Consider the following 10840-nt stretch of genomic DNA (forward strand, 5'->3'; position numbering starts at 1 on the left):
CAAGGACCTTGCTGGAGTCCCAAGGGGGTGATCGAGCATAACCTAAATGTGTGCCCCAATGTACGCCCAATAAAGCAGAAGGCACGACAGCAGTCCATAGAGAAGCAGTCATTCATCGTCCAAGAAACCCGCAAGCTGCAAGACACTGGTGTCATTCGTGCGGTGTGGTACCCAGAATGGCTGGCGAACCCGGTCATAGTCCCCAAGAAAGGCGGGAAAGAACGCATGTGTGTCGACTTCACCAACCTCAACAAGGCGTGTCCTCAAGACCCCTTTCCGCTGCCGTGCATCGACCAGATCGTCAACTCCACTATAGAATGTGACCTGTTGTGCTTGCTGGATGCATTCTTAGGGTATCACCAAATCAAGATGGCGGTACAAGATGTTGGGAAGATGGCCTTCCTGACCCCGTGCAGGGTATATTGCTGCACTTGCATGCCCTTTGGGCTGCGTAATGCCGGAGCGACCTTCCAGCGACTCATGCACATCGCTCTGGGCCAGCAGCTTGGGAGGAACGCTGAGGCCTACGTCGATGACATCATGGTGAAATCTCGGGAGGCAAGGACCCTCATCCAGGATTTGGAGGAGACCTTCGCCAACCTACACAAGGTGTACCTGTGGCTCAACCCGGAGAAATGCGTGTTTGGCGTCCCCTCAGGAAAGTTGCTGAGTTTCCTTGTGTCGCACAGGGGAATCGAGGCGAACCCAGAGAAGGTCAAAGCAATAGAAGAGATGAGCCGGCCGCAGACCCTCAAGCAAATGCAAAAGCTTGTGGGCTGCGTGACCTCACTGGGGCGCTTCATCTCCATGTTGGGGGAACGCGCCCTCCCGTTCTTCAAGCTGATGAAGAAGAAGGGCCCATTCGAGTGGACTCTGGAGGTCAACGCGGCGTTCCAAGACCTCAAGAGGTACCTCACCAGCCCGCCGTTGATGGTAGCGCCGCGTCCTCTCGAGCCACTACTGCTTTACCTGGCCGCCTCGCCTCATTCCGCTAGCGCAGCGCTGGTGGCCGTCCGGGAGGAGCGCCAGGTGAAGAGCCTGCTACACGATGCCACACATTCGGTCTTGATGGCACAGCATCAAGACGGCGCCCCTGAAGCCATTGCAACATCGGCGGATGGTACGGTCCCATTAGGGGGCTCTCCTGGGCAGTGGTTGCCCGAACAGGCGGCCCGGCTCCTGAGGTCTCCCAGCCTCGGGAGGTGCCCCAGTCCCAACAGGCCTCAGACACCACCAACAGTCCCGCCCTCTTCGAGCACCCGGTGTACTTCGTCAGCACGGTACTGCGCGACGCGCGGGTGCGCTACCCCAGGCCAGAGAACCTTCTGCTCGCGCTTTTTGTTGCCTCGCGTAAGCTGCACCACTACTTCCAAGGCCACCCCATTAAGGTCGTCTCAGCTTACCCGCTGGAGAGGGTGCTCCGGAGCCCTAATTCTACAGGGACGGTCGCCGAGTGGAACATCGAATTGCAAGCATTCTAGCTGGAGTTCAGCACCACAAGGGTTGTCAAGGGTGCCGCGCTCGCTGACTTCATGGTGGAGTGGACTGACACACTGGGACCCGAGGCAGGCGAGGACCAGTCCCTCTCGCCTGGTAGTGAAGCGCCTGATGGCTGGATCATGCACTTTGACAGCGCTATTGCACGTCAGGGCGCGGGGGCTTGGGCCATGCTCATCTTTCCCACCAAGGACAAGCTCTACTACACCGTGTAGCTCTGCTTCCAGCGGGGCGAGAAGGTCTCCAACAACATTGCAGAGTACGAGGGCTTGATTGCTGGTCTTAAGGCTGCGGTGGCCTTGGGAGTGAAGCACCTCACCATCAGGGGCGACTCCCAGCTCCTCATAAAATTATCCAACAAAGTATACGAGCCGAAGGACGAGCATATGGAAGCATACCTCGCGGTGGTACGCAAAATGGAGAAGCAGTTCTTTCGCCTAGAGCTACAGCATGTGCTCCGTGGCACGAACAATGAAGCTGGTGATATCGCCAAGTGGGCGTCCAGGGGCCTGCCCCAAGAGCCCGGCGTTTTCGAGGAACGTCTCTTCAAGCCTTCGGCAGCCCCTCGGGCTGCAGAGCCGGCACTGCCTCAGGAGGAGCTTCCCCCGCCACCAACCTAGGGAGCTCCCGTCTGCGGTCCGACCTTAGGCGCGCGTCTGCTCCTCGCGCTCGAGCCTCGGGAGGGATGCTGGACTGAAGAACTCAAGGCGTACCTGCTGCAGGGAGCCCTGCCAGAGAAGGAGGAAGATGCGGAGCGCGTGGCTGGGCAGGCCACAGCCTACTGCATACGGGACGGTGAGCTATACAAAATACGACCAAACGATGTTTCCTTGCGATGCATATCCAGGGAGGAGGGGTGCGAGCTATTAGTCGACATACACGGAGGGGATTGCGGATATCACTCATCATCGCGCACCTTGGTAGTTCAAAGTGTTCCGCAGCGGATTCTACTGGCCCACGGCACTCAACGATGCGACCGAACTGGTGAGATCCTGCGAAGCTTGCCAGTTCCACGCTAAGCAAATCCACCAACCTACTCAGGGCCTCCAGACTATCTCACTCTCGTGGCCATTTGTGGTCTGGGGGTTGGACATCTTGGGACCGTTCCCTCAAGCGCCCGGGGGCTACCGCTACTCTATGTCGCCAACGACAAATTCACCAAGTGGGCGCAGGTTGAACCAGTCCGCACCATCCCGTCCGGCTCGGTGGACAAGTGCATCAAGGGCCTCGTGAGCCGGTTCGGAGTCCCTAACCTCATCATCACTGACAACGGCTCGTAGTTCAGCAGCAACCTTTTCAAAACATACTATGCTAACCTTGGAACGCAGATATGCTACACCTCGGTGGCGCACCCCAGGAGCAATGGGCAAGCCGAGCGCGCAAACGCAGAGCTCCTGAGAGGCCTCAAGGCAAGGACTTTCAAGAAGAATCTCGAAGCCTGCGGCGGGGCTGGCTGGACGAGCTCCATTCCGTGCTATGGTCCATCCGCACCACCACGACCAAGCCGACCAGCGAGACTCCATTCTTCCTCGTCTACGGAGCTGAAGCGGTTCTCCCACATGAGGTCAGGCATCGCTCCGTGCGGGTCTTAGCGTTTGACGAGGCACGCCAGGACGCCATGCGGGGCATGGATCTCATTCTGGGGGAGGAACGTCGGCATCAAGCCTCGCTCGAGCGGCAAGGTACCAGTAGGCGCTGCGGCGGTACCACTGCCGCATCGTCTGCACCAGGACGCTCAAGGTAGGTGTCGTGGATTTGTCACGGCAGATGTCCTAGTGTGAGGACTTAGTCGTGAGGCCAATGCATCTAAGTGGTAGCTTGAGAGGGGTTGATCGGGATGAGAGACGCGAGGCGGATCAACACACAAGACAAGGGTTTAGACAGCTTCGGGCCCCGGGAAACATCATCCGGTAATAGCCCTACATGCTGTTTGTGGCAAGGTCTTATTATGCTCATGAGGGAGTAGACGCATAAACCGGCTCTCCTCTAGTTGTGTCTAGCCTTCCAGATTATCTCTCCCCTCTTCGGGTGCCCTACCCCTCCATATAGAAGTTAGAGGGACGGGTTACATGTGGAGTCCAAATAAGATTAGGACTAGCCTATCTTCTACTACAAGCCGGATACAAGTCCGGGTCTTGATTCCTTGTAAGAGAAATATTGCTCACGCCTTTCCTCTTAAGCCGGCCTACCATACCATGAGCCAGCCGCCTAGGCCTTGGGCGTTGTCGTCCGTATGACCCACCCGCTGGGTCACTAGTGAGTAACAATGTTCAGGCAGGTTGTTTGTAAACTGCCGGGTCCGAGCGGGTCGCCAATGAGTCGCCAATCTCCTGGCGGCTTACAAATGAAACGCCAGGTCCCTGTCGGGTCATACCTCCGGCCGGGTCATACCGCAGGGTATATCCCCGACAATGGGTGATCTCGTCCTACGGCGGGTGCTCTCCAGGGAAGGGCTGCATAAGCTTTCACCTATGTGGGAGGGCCCGTTAGTGTCACCCGCATCTCCAGGCCTAGCGCCGCGGGCGTGAAGACGCAGGACGGTACTCCCATCCAGAATGCCTGGAACATCTAGCACCTCCGGAAGTTCTACCCATGAAGCAAGGCCCAGTGCCTGTGAAGGTCTCCGCTCGTGACACTCTCATGTAATAATGAGTGGGGCAGTACACGCCCCAGAGTCTCCAGAGTGCCGCTCCCGGCCTCCGGGGCTCCCTCCCACGTCCTAGTGGCAGCACTTGGCTCCGCACTAGTGAGAAGACTAGAGTAGGTGCCGGACGCGGCTGTTCATTTGCTTTTTGTAGCTGGTTTGCAGCCTTTTTAATGAAATTTGGCATTCACATGATTTCAGTTGCCTGACGGACTTCCCCCCTCTGTTTTTTGTTTTGCATTTTGGCCCTAGTTCGGGAGGAGCGGCAGTTGCCCGTCGCTCCTTCTCGTGCGTCTCCCGCGCGGGGGCTGGGCAGGTTTGTGCGCGCGACGGGCTCGCCCCGCGCGACAAACACACTTCATCGTAGCCCCGCTCCCTCGGAGCTCCAGCTTTTTATATTCTCACGAGACGCCCTCGAGCAAGTCCGTGACCTACGCACCCTCTTGATGTCCATGCCCTCGGGTACTGCGACACGGTGCGCTGAGCCACGATAGGCTCACACCTGAGGGCTCACGCAAAGAAGAATAAGACACCCGACAGAGCTTTCTAACAACTATGCAGCTTCGGGACATCCCCTGAGGTCGGAGCCTCCCGAGCTGACAGCGGGAATGGCCTCACCAGGTAGTAGAACACGCATTCTTGCGAGGAGGGGAACTACCGCAAGCATACCGAGCTAAGTATCCTACCGTACCCATCTGGAGATTGAGCACCGCAGCATAGCATCGGAGCAATAAGTATAACATAGCAGCATAAAGACCAGAGTTCATTACACGCCCCCGCAGGGCCCCATGATTTTTTAAATGCAGGAAGAAAGGGAAGGATAAGCAAAAGCGGCACACAAAACTGCAGCAGCTCACGAGGGTCGGCTCCAAGCGCCCCCCCCCCCCGGACTCAGCCGGAGCCTTCCTCGCACTTCACCGGAGCACGGAGACGGGACGCCCCGCCACCGTCCTTAAAGCGAGCTCAGCGACATGGCGGCTCGTCGGAGCCGCCGCTGCTGGAGCTCTCGCCGGAGGAGGAGCCGCCGCCGCTAGACGAGCCACGGCCGTCGCCAAGGGCAGGCTCACCCTCGGCATCGTCGCGGCCGTCGTCAAGGCCAAGCTGGTCGTTGCCGCCACTGTCCTCGGGCCAGCACCCTGCGCGGCGACCATCTTCCACAAACACCCTCACTAGAGCGTCGCGATGCCGTCGTATTTGAAGTGGCGAGTGCACCTCCTGCTCTGGCCGTAGATGCGGGCGAACGTCTGCCAGCCGCGGGCCAGGACCGCGTTGCCCGTGGCAGAACCCTCCACCGCGGCCCATGAGGCCTTGCTGCAGCAATCGTCGGCTTGCAGCCAAAAGCCGCTGAGACCCTTGGCCGGCAGCTCGCCAGCAAATGAGCACGGGACCAGGAGCTAGGTGCCGGCCGGCCTCTCCGACCACACCATGAACTCCGGGAGCTCCTCAGCCGAATGGAAGCGCGGCTGAGGAGGCCGGGCGACCACGGTGTGCCTCCCTCGGCGTAGGGGCTGCCCTGCCTTGGGTGGGCCCCTCCTTGAGAGGAAGCACCGATGCAACCACCAAGGACGACACCGGCCCCCAAAGGGATGCCCGTGCCTCTAAGGAGCCACAGCAGGGGTCACGACGTGCTTGCGGGGGTGGCCCTGCCCCATCTTGGGCGGCGGCGAGCCGGCCCCCTCCTGGCGGGCGTTCCACTTCTCCACGGATGAGAACCTCTTTGTCGGCGCCATGGGAGCTGCCGCAAGACGGTGAGGCTAGGAGGAAGAAGCAGGAGCAAGCGGCGAGGAGACAAAGATGAGCGAGGGGGCTCTGCCCTTCCCCTCATTTATAGCCAGAAGGACGCCAACCTCTGGCCTCCATGATCGCACATAATGATGGTTTTCTTCTGCATGCACCAGGGTCTCATCAAGTCGAACGGTTGCCGAGGCAGCATGGGGAAGCGGAGGCGCCCACGTCCCATCAATCGCCACGCCTCAGTTAAGGCCGCAGGCGGTTGGGGCCCGCGGCGCTCCGCACTTGCCCTTTGGCTTCGTCTTGAAGTCAAGTTCGAGCGTGCCTTGGGCCCGGGAGCTATTGTCGACGTCCTGGGAACAGGGGTACCCAGACTATCTTGCCTGCAGCCCGTGGCTTGGCTCCGTCAACGGCCCGGTATGGCGCAGCTTCAGCGGCAACAACTCAAGACCCTCGCGAGGGGCCAAGCCTCGCGAGGAGGACGACACGAAGACCTCCCTGGGGGCAGACTCGTTAGGTTGGCTCCCGAGTAGTAGAGATATCTATGCGGGGGGCACCTCGCGAGGTTCACATGCCGTGAGCCATGATGACCAAAGCTAGGCGGCCGCCAGCGGGCGCAGTGTACCAGTTTCCTCTTTGGTGCTAAGGAGGCAAGCGCAGGCGCGGGGTCCCAAGGCATCAGGCAATGGTTTCCATATCGGTGCAACAAGACCAAGACCGCCAGGATGGCAGGACGGAGTTCATCGCGGAGCCCATGGCAGCGTCACCACCAGAACCTTTGGCAGGCGAAGCCTACTTTTGTTAGGATAACTTGTACTAGTTGTCTGCTTTCAAACATGGCTATTGTGGGATCCCTTCCTGCCTAACATTAGCGAAGAGGACCAAGGCCACTACAAATAGGTCCTAGCCACCACCGTAGCAAAGGATGGATCATTCAGATCATCCTCACACCCACCAGCTCATCGAGCTCAAGAACAGCTCACCTCCTAAGGTTGTTCATCCACTGTACTAGTTCATCCTCAGCCCCTCGAGGCAATCCACCACAAAGCTGGAGTAGGGTATTACACCACAAGGTGGTCCAAACCAGGATAAATCTTTGTGCCTCTCGTTCTTTGGGTTCGTCGAGCTAGGCCATGGGATCATTGAGGGGGCAATCTAGGGAGAGAGTGTTCTTCGTGTGCACCCCGGAGTTCGAACCTCTCAAGGGTCTGCGGAACCCGTAATCCGACAATTTCTTCATCAAGAACACTGACAAGTGGGCCCCATACTCATGTATGTCAACGTGGTAGTCAATTATTTGGCTGAGTCAATGATCCCAGCCTTCCGGTGCCATGTCACCGAATCCACTAAGTAACATACTCCGCGTAATGTCATGCAAAGCTTCATTTAGGTCATAGACTCATTTTTGTCTTGGTATGTGTGATGTTACATAGAACAAGTAACTAGCTAAGTTACTCGATTTACCTCTCTCCTCATTAACTAATTGCCACTTAGGAAAATTTGCTGAGTTGGACCCGATGTTAATCTCTAAGTTACTCCCACTGTGGATAGTCTTCGGCCTTGTTTGGTTCAACCTCCTCCGAAGGGGTTTGGAGAGGATTGGAGGGGAATTTGGCTTGTAGGGGATTAATCCTATGATGTGGTCACCTATTACAAGTAGGTTCACGGACCCATCATTTGGGACCCACATGAGGCCCATCAACATCATAGGTAGGTCCCTGGACTGTGCCAACATTCGGATGCATACATCAGGAGGTTCACTCGGATGGCTCTGTGGCACTCGGACAATCACGCGTCACTCGGCAGATGGACCACCACTCGGACGTAGAGGACAGGAGGACGTCGTGGGAGCTGCAACGGCCAAGGAATCCTAAGTCATCCACTAAATAAAGTTATGGCTACCGTTACCTATAACTGCTATAGTAGATGCTCATTACACTAGTAACTAACTCATTCAATGACATTAATTGCGTCGGCGGCGTGGGAGACATGGGGCTGCAGCGCACTCTATATAAGCCGCACCCCTCTCCATAGTTAGGCATGTTCAATCTCTGTAACCATACCCATCAAATCAAGGCAAGCCTCATGGCACGAGACATGGGGCTTTTACCTCCACAGAGAGGGGCCTGAACTCATTAAACACCGCGTGTTACACCTGCGCCATAGCTAGTCTCTACCACTTATTCGTACCCCTAGTACACATTGTTAGGATCGTAACCCCGATAGTTGGCCCCACCGTGGGGCTAGGCGTCTAGCTAAGTTTCATGACGTAGGTGGTTTTCTGCATCATGATGTTAGTTGGCGGCGAAATCCATTTCTGGACACTCTCCTTCATCGCCGCCGACTCAGCATGGCTCCACGAAGCCCCGCTGGACGTGGAGGCATTGCCCATTTGTGGCGCGACGCACTTCCACGCATCGACCTACAGAGTCCTTCTTCGGCAGCCCTCAACTCTTTACTGAGTGTTCACTCGCCCCACCATCGCGCGTCGCCGCAAGCGTTTTGGATGCTCACGATTGCAGCGCTGGATCAAGCATGTTGTGGTCACCCAGGCTGTAGCTGAACATGTGGCAGCACTCGAGTTCGATGAGCCCGCCCTCGACCTCTCTATTGGATCATTCGGCGGTTCCTCCGAGGAGTCCGAGTGCGAAAGCATCAAGTCCACCGCCGAAGTTCTCATGGCGGACAACTACGAGCATCATGCGGCCCCTGGGTTCACGGACACTCAGGACGACCACGTAGGAGCGCCACACGGCAACATCGACGGCGGAGCCATGGGGCATGAGCCTTACGTTCCCCAAGCTCTCACCAGGGAGCAGGGGACGAGCTCCGTCATAGGAATGATCAGCTCCTCAACACCCCCTCACATGAACGACACCCGAGGAGTTAGCCATGGAGTCGACTCGCCTGGCAACTCTGGCCGAATGTGATCGCCTCGAACGCCTTCAGAGGGAGTTGGATGAACGCGAGCGCCGTCAGCCCAGTTTCAGTCGGCACAAATGCCGGCTCTACTCGAGTGACCAACCTCGTAAGTATCAAGTCCTCAGTACTCCACTTGAAAAACTAGCAACTGACACACGGATCGAGGATTCCATCCAGCCCTCTGGCTCTTCGGCCGGAGAAAGGATTCGGCAGATCCAAGCGCTCCTCAAGACAGCGCTGTCGCAGAATGCGGTGCCGTCCCAGTCCAGACACCGGATCCATAGCGCATCCATGCGTGCATAGACCGTCCAGTCGGCTCATAGCCCACTTGGCTAGGGCAGGTGCCAAGCCACTTCTTCCTCCAGAGATCGTCACGAAGATCGAAGGTGCGATCGAGTTGCGTCACCCCGGCATAACAATGACTATCATCGTGCCCAGATGCCTCCACCACAGGAGATCTCTTATGGGTGCTAGTTGTCGTGGTAGAACATGATCACCTATGGGGCCATGAGCCCCTTGTGGTTCGGCGAGGGGGAAGGTCACGTTGCACAAAGAGCAGAAGCCATGAAGCAGCGTGAGGGTGGTGAAACTGGTGGTTTTTACCCAGGTTCGGGCCGCTGAGAAGCATAAAACCCTATTCCTACTTTGGTGGATTGAGGGAAGGATCACAGTAGGCACACAATGCTCAAGCCCAGCAAGGTCGCCTCGGGGAGAGCAGCTATGCGCGTACAGGAGTGCAAGGCTCCGAATCCCTTTCTAGTTTGCCTTGGCCCCCTTTTATAGGCTAAGGGGTAACTACAATGGAAAAATAGTCATTATATAGTGATTAGATAGCTAACAGTGCTATCATACCTAACTCTAGCAGTTAGGACAAAGTGCATTAAATGCACTACTAGGTGTCATGCTGAGGATGCAGCCCGGCAAGCCTGCCGCGCTGCTTAATCATCTCCAGCTAATCTGCTTGAGACACCTCTGGACAGGTGTCATATAGAGGTAATCTGCCTTCCAAATTGTTGCCACGTGCTTAATAGAAGCAACTTAATCATCTCTAGGGCTCGACACCACATTGATAGGTGACTTGCATTACGGTCCGATGGAGCGGTGGAGCCTTGGCGGAGAGATTTGGCCTTGGCGGTCCCTGGCAAGCCTGCCGGGGAAATCTTGGACTTGTCCTTGGGGCGGCCTTGACCTGACCGGGCTCGGCTACCTGGCAAGGGAGGCTTTCCCAAAGCGATATCTTGTTCTCTTTGCTTGTCTTGGTCTTCTTGATCCACCCTTTAATCTCTCAAAGAGTTGCTTTTCTTGTTTGGTCTTGACTTGGATGCTCGATATAGTTGTATCCTTGTCGAGCTTTGGCTGCCGCGGACAGAGGCTCACTGTCCTCACACAAGTCAGGCGAAACATATACCCATGTTTGTGTACCCTGACACTATCCATACGACAACAGACGGACACACGACGGCGGCCGCAGGCCGAGTCCTTCTCAACCATCAAGAGACACTCAAGACCCATTGTTCAACGCGAGATCCGTTCTCGCCTAGAACCTGGTCGACAGAGGCCGGGCCCAACGAGAAGGCCAAGATCACGACGTACCGAGTGGTTTTGTCCCATCAGATCCTGACTGCTTCAGTCGTTACATATGAGCGGATGAGATTCCTAACAACTTCAGGTTGGCCACGGGGATCAGCAAATTCACTGGCGAATCCAAGCCAGAGATATGGCGTGAATATTACCGAGTGGCAGTCCAGATCGGCGGCGACAACGACAATGTGGCCATGAAGCATTTGCCACTAATGCTAGAAGGCTCCGCTCAGGCTTGGCTTAGTCAACTCCCGATAGGCAGCATATTCTCTTGGGATGACCTGAGGAGGGTATTCGTCAAGACTTTTGAAGGCACGTACAAGAGACCGGAAGACCTAACCGAGCTACAACACATTGTACAAAAGCAGAATGAGACTCTTGCGACAATTTATTCCGCGGTGGACCACCCTACATAGTATGATGCAGAACGTCACTGACACCCAAGCAATCTGCGCCTTCAAGGCC

The sequence above is a fragment of the Triticum aestivum genome, chromosome 2D, assembly GCF_018294505.1.
Source record: "Triticum aestivum cultivar Chinese Spring chromosome 2D, IWGSC CS RefSeq v2.1, whole genome shotgun sequence".
In the NCBI taxonomy this organism is placed as follows: Eukaryota; Viridiplantae; Streptophyta; class Magnoliopsida; order Poales; family Poaceae; genus Triticum; species Triticum aestivum.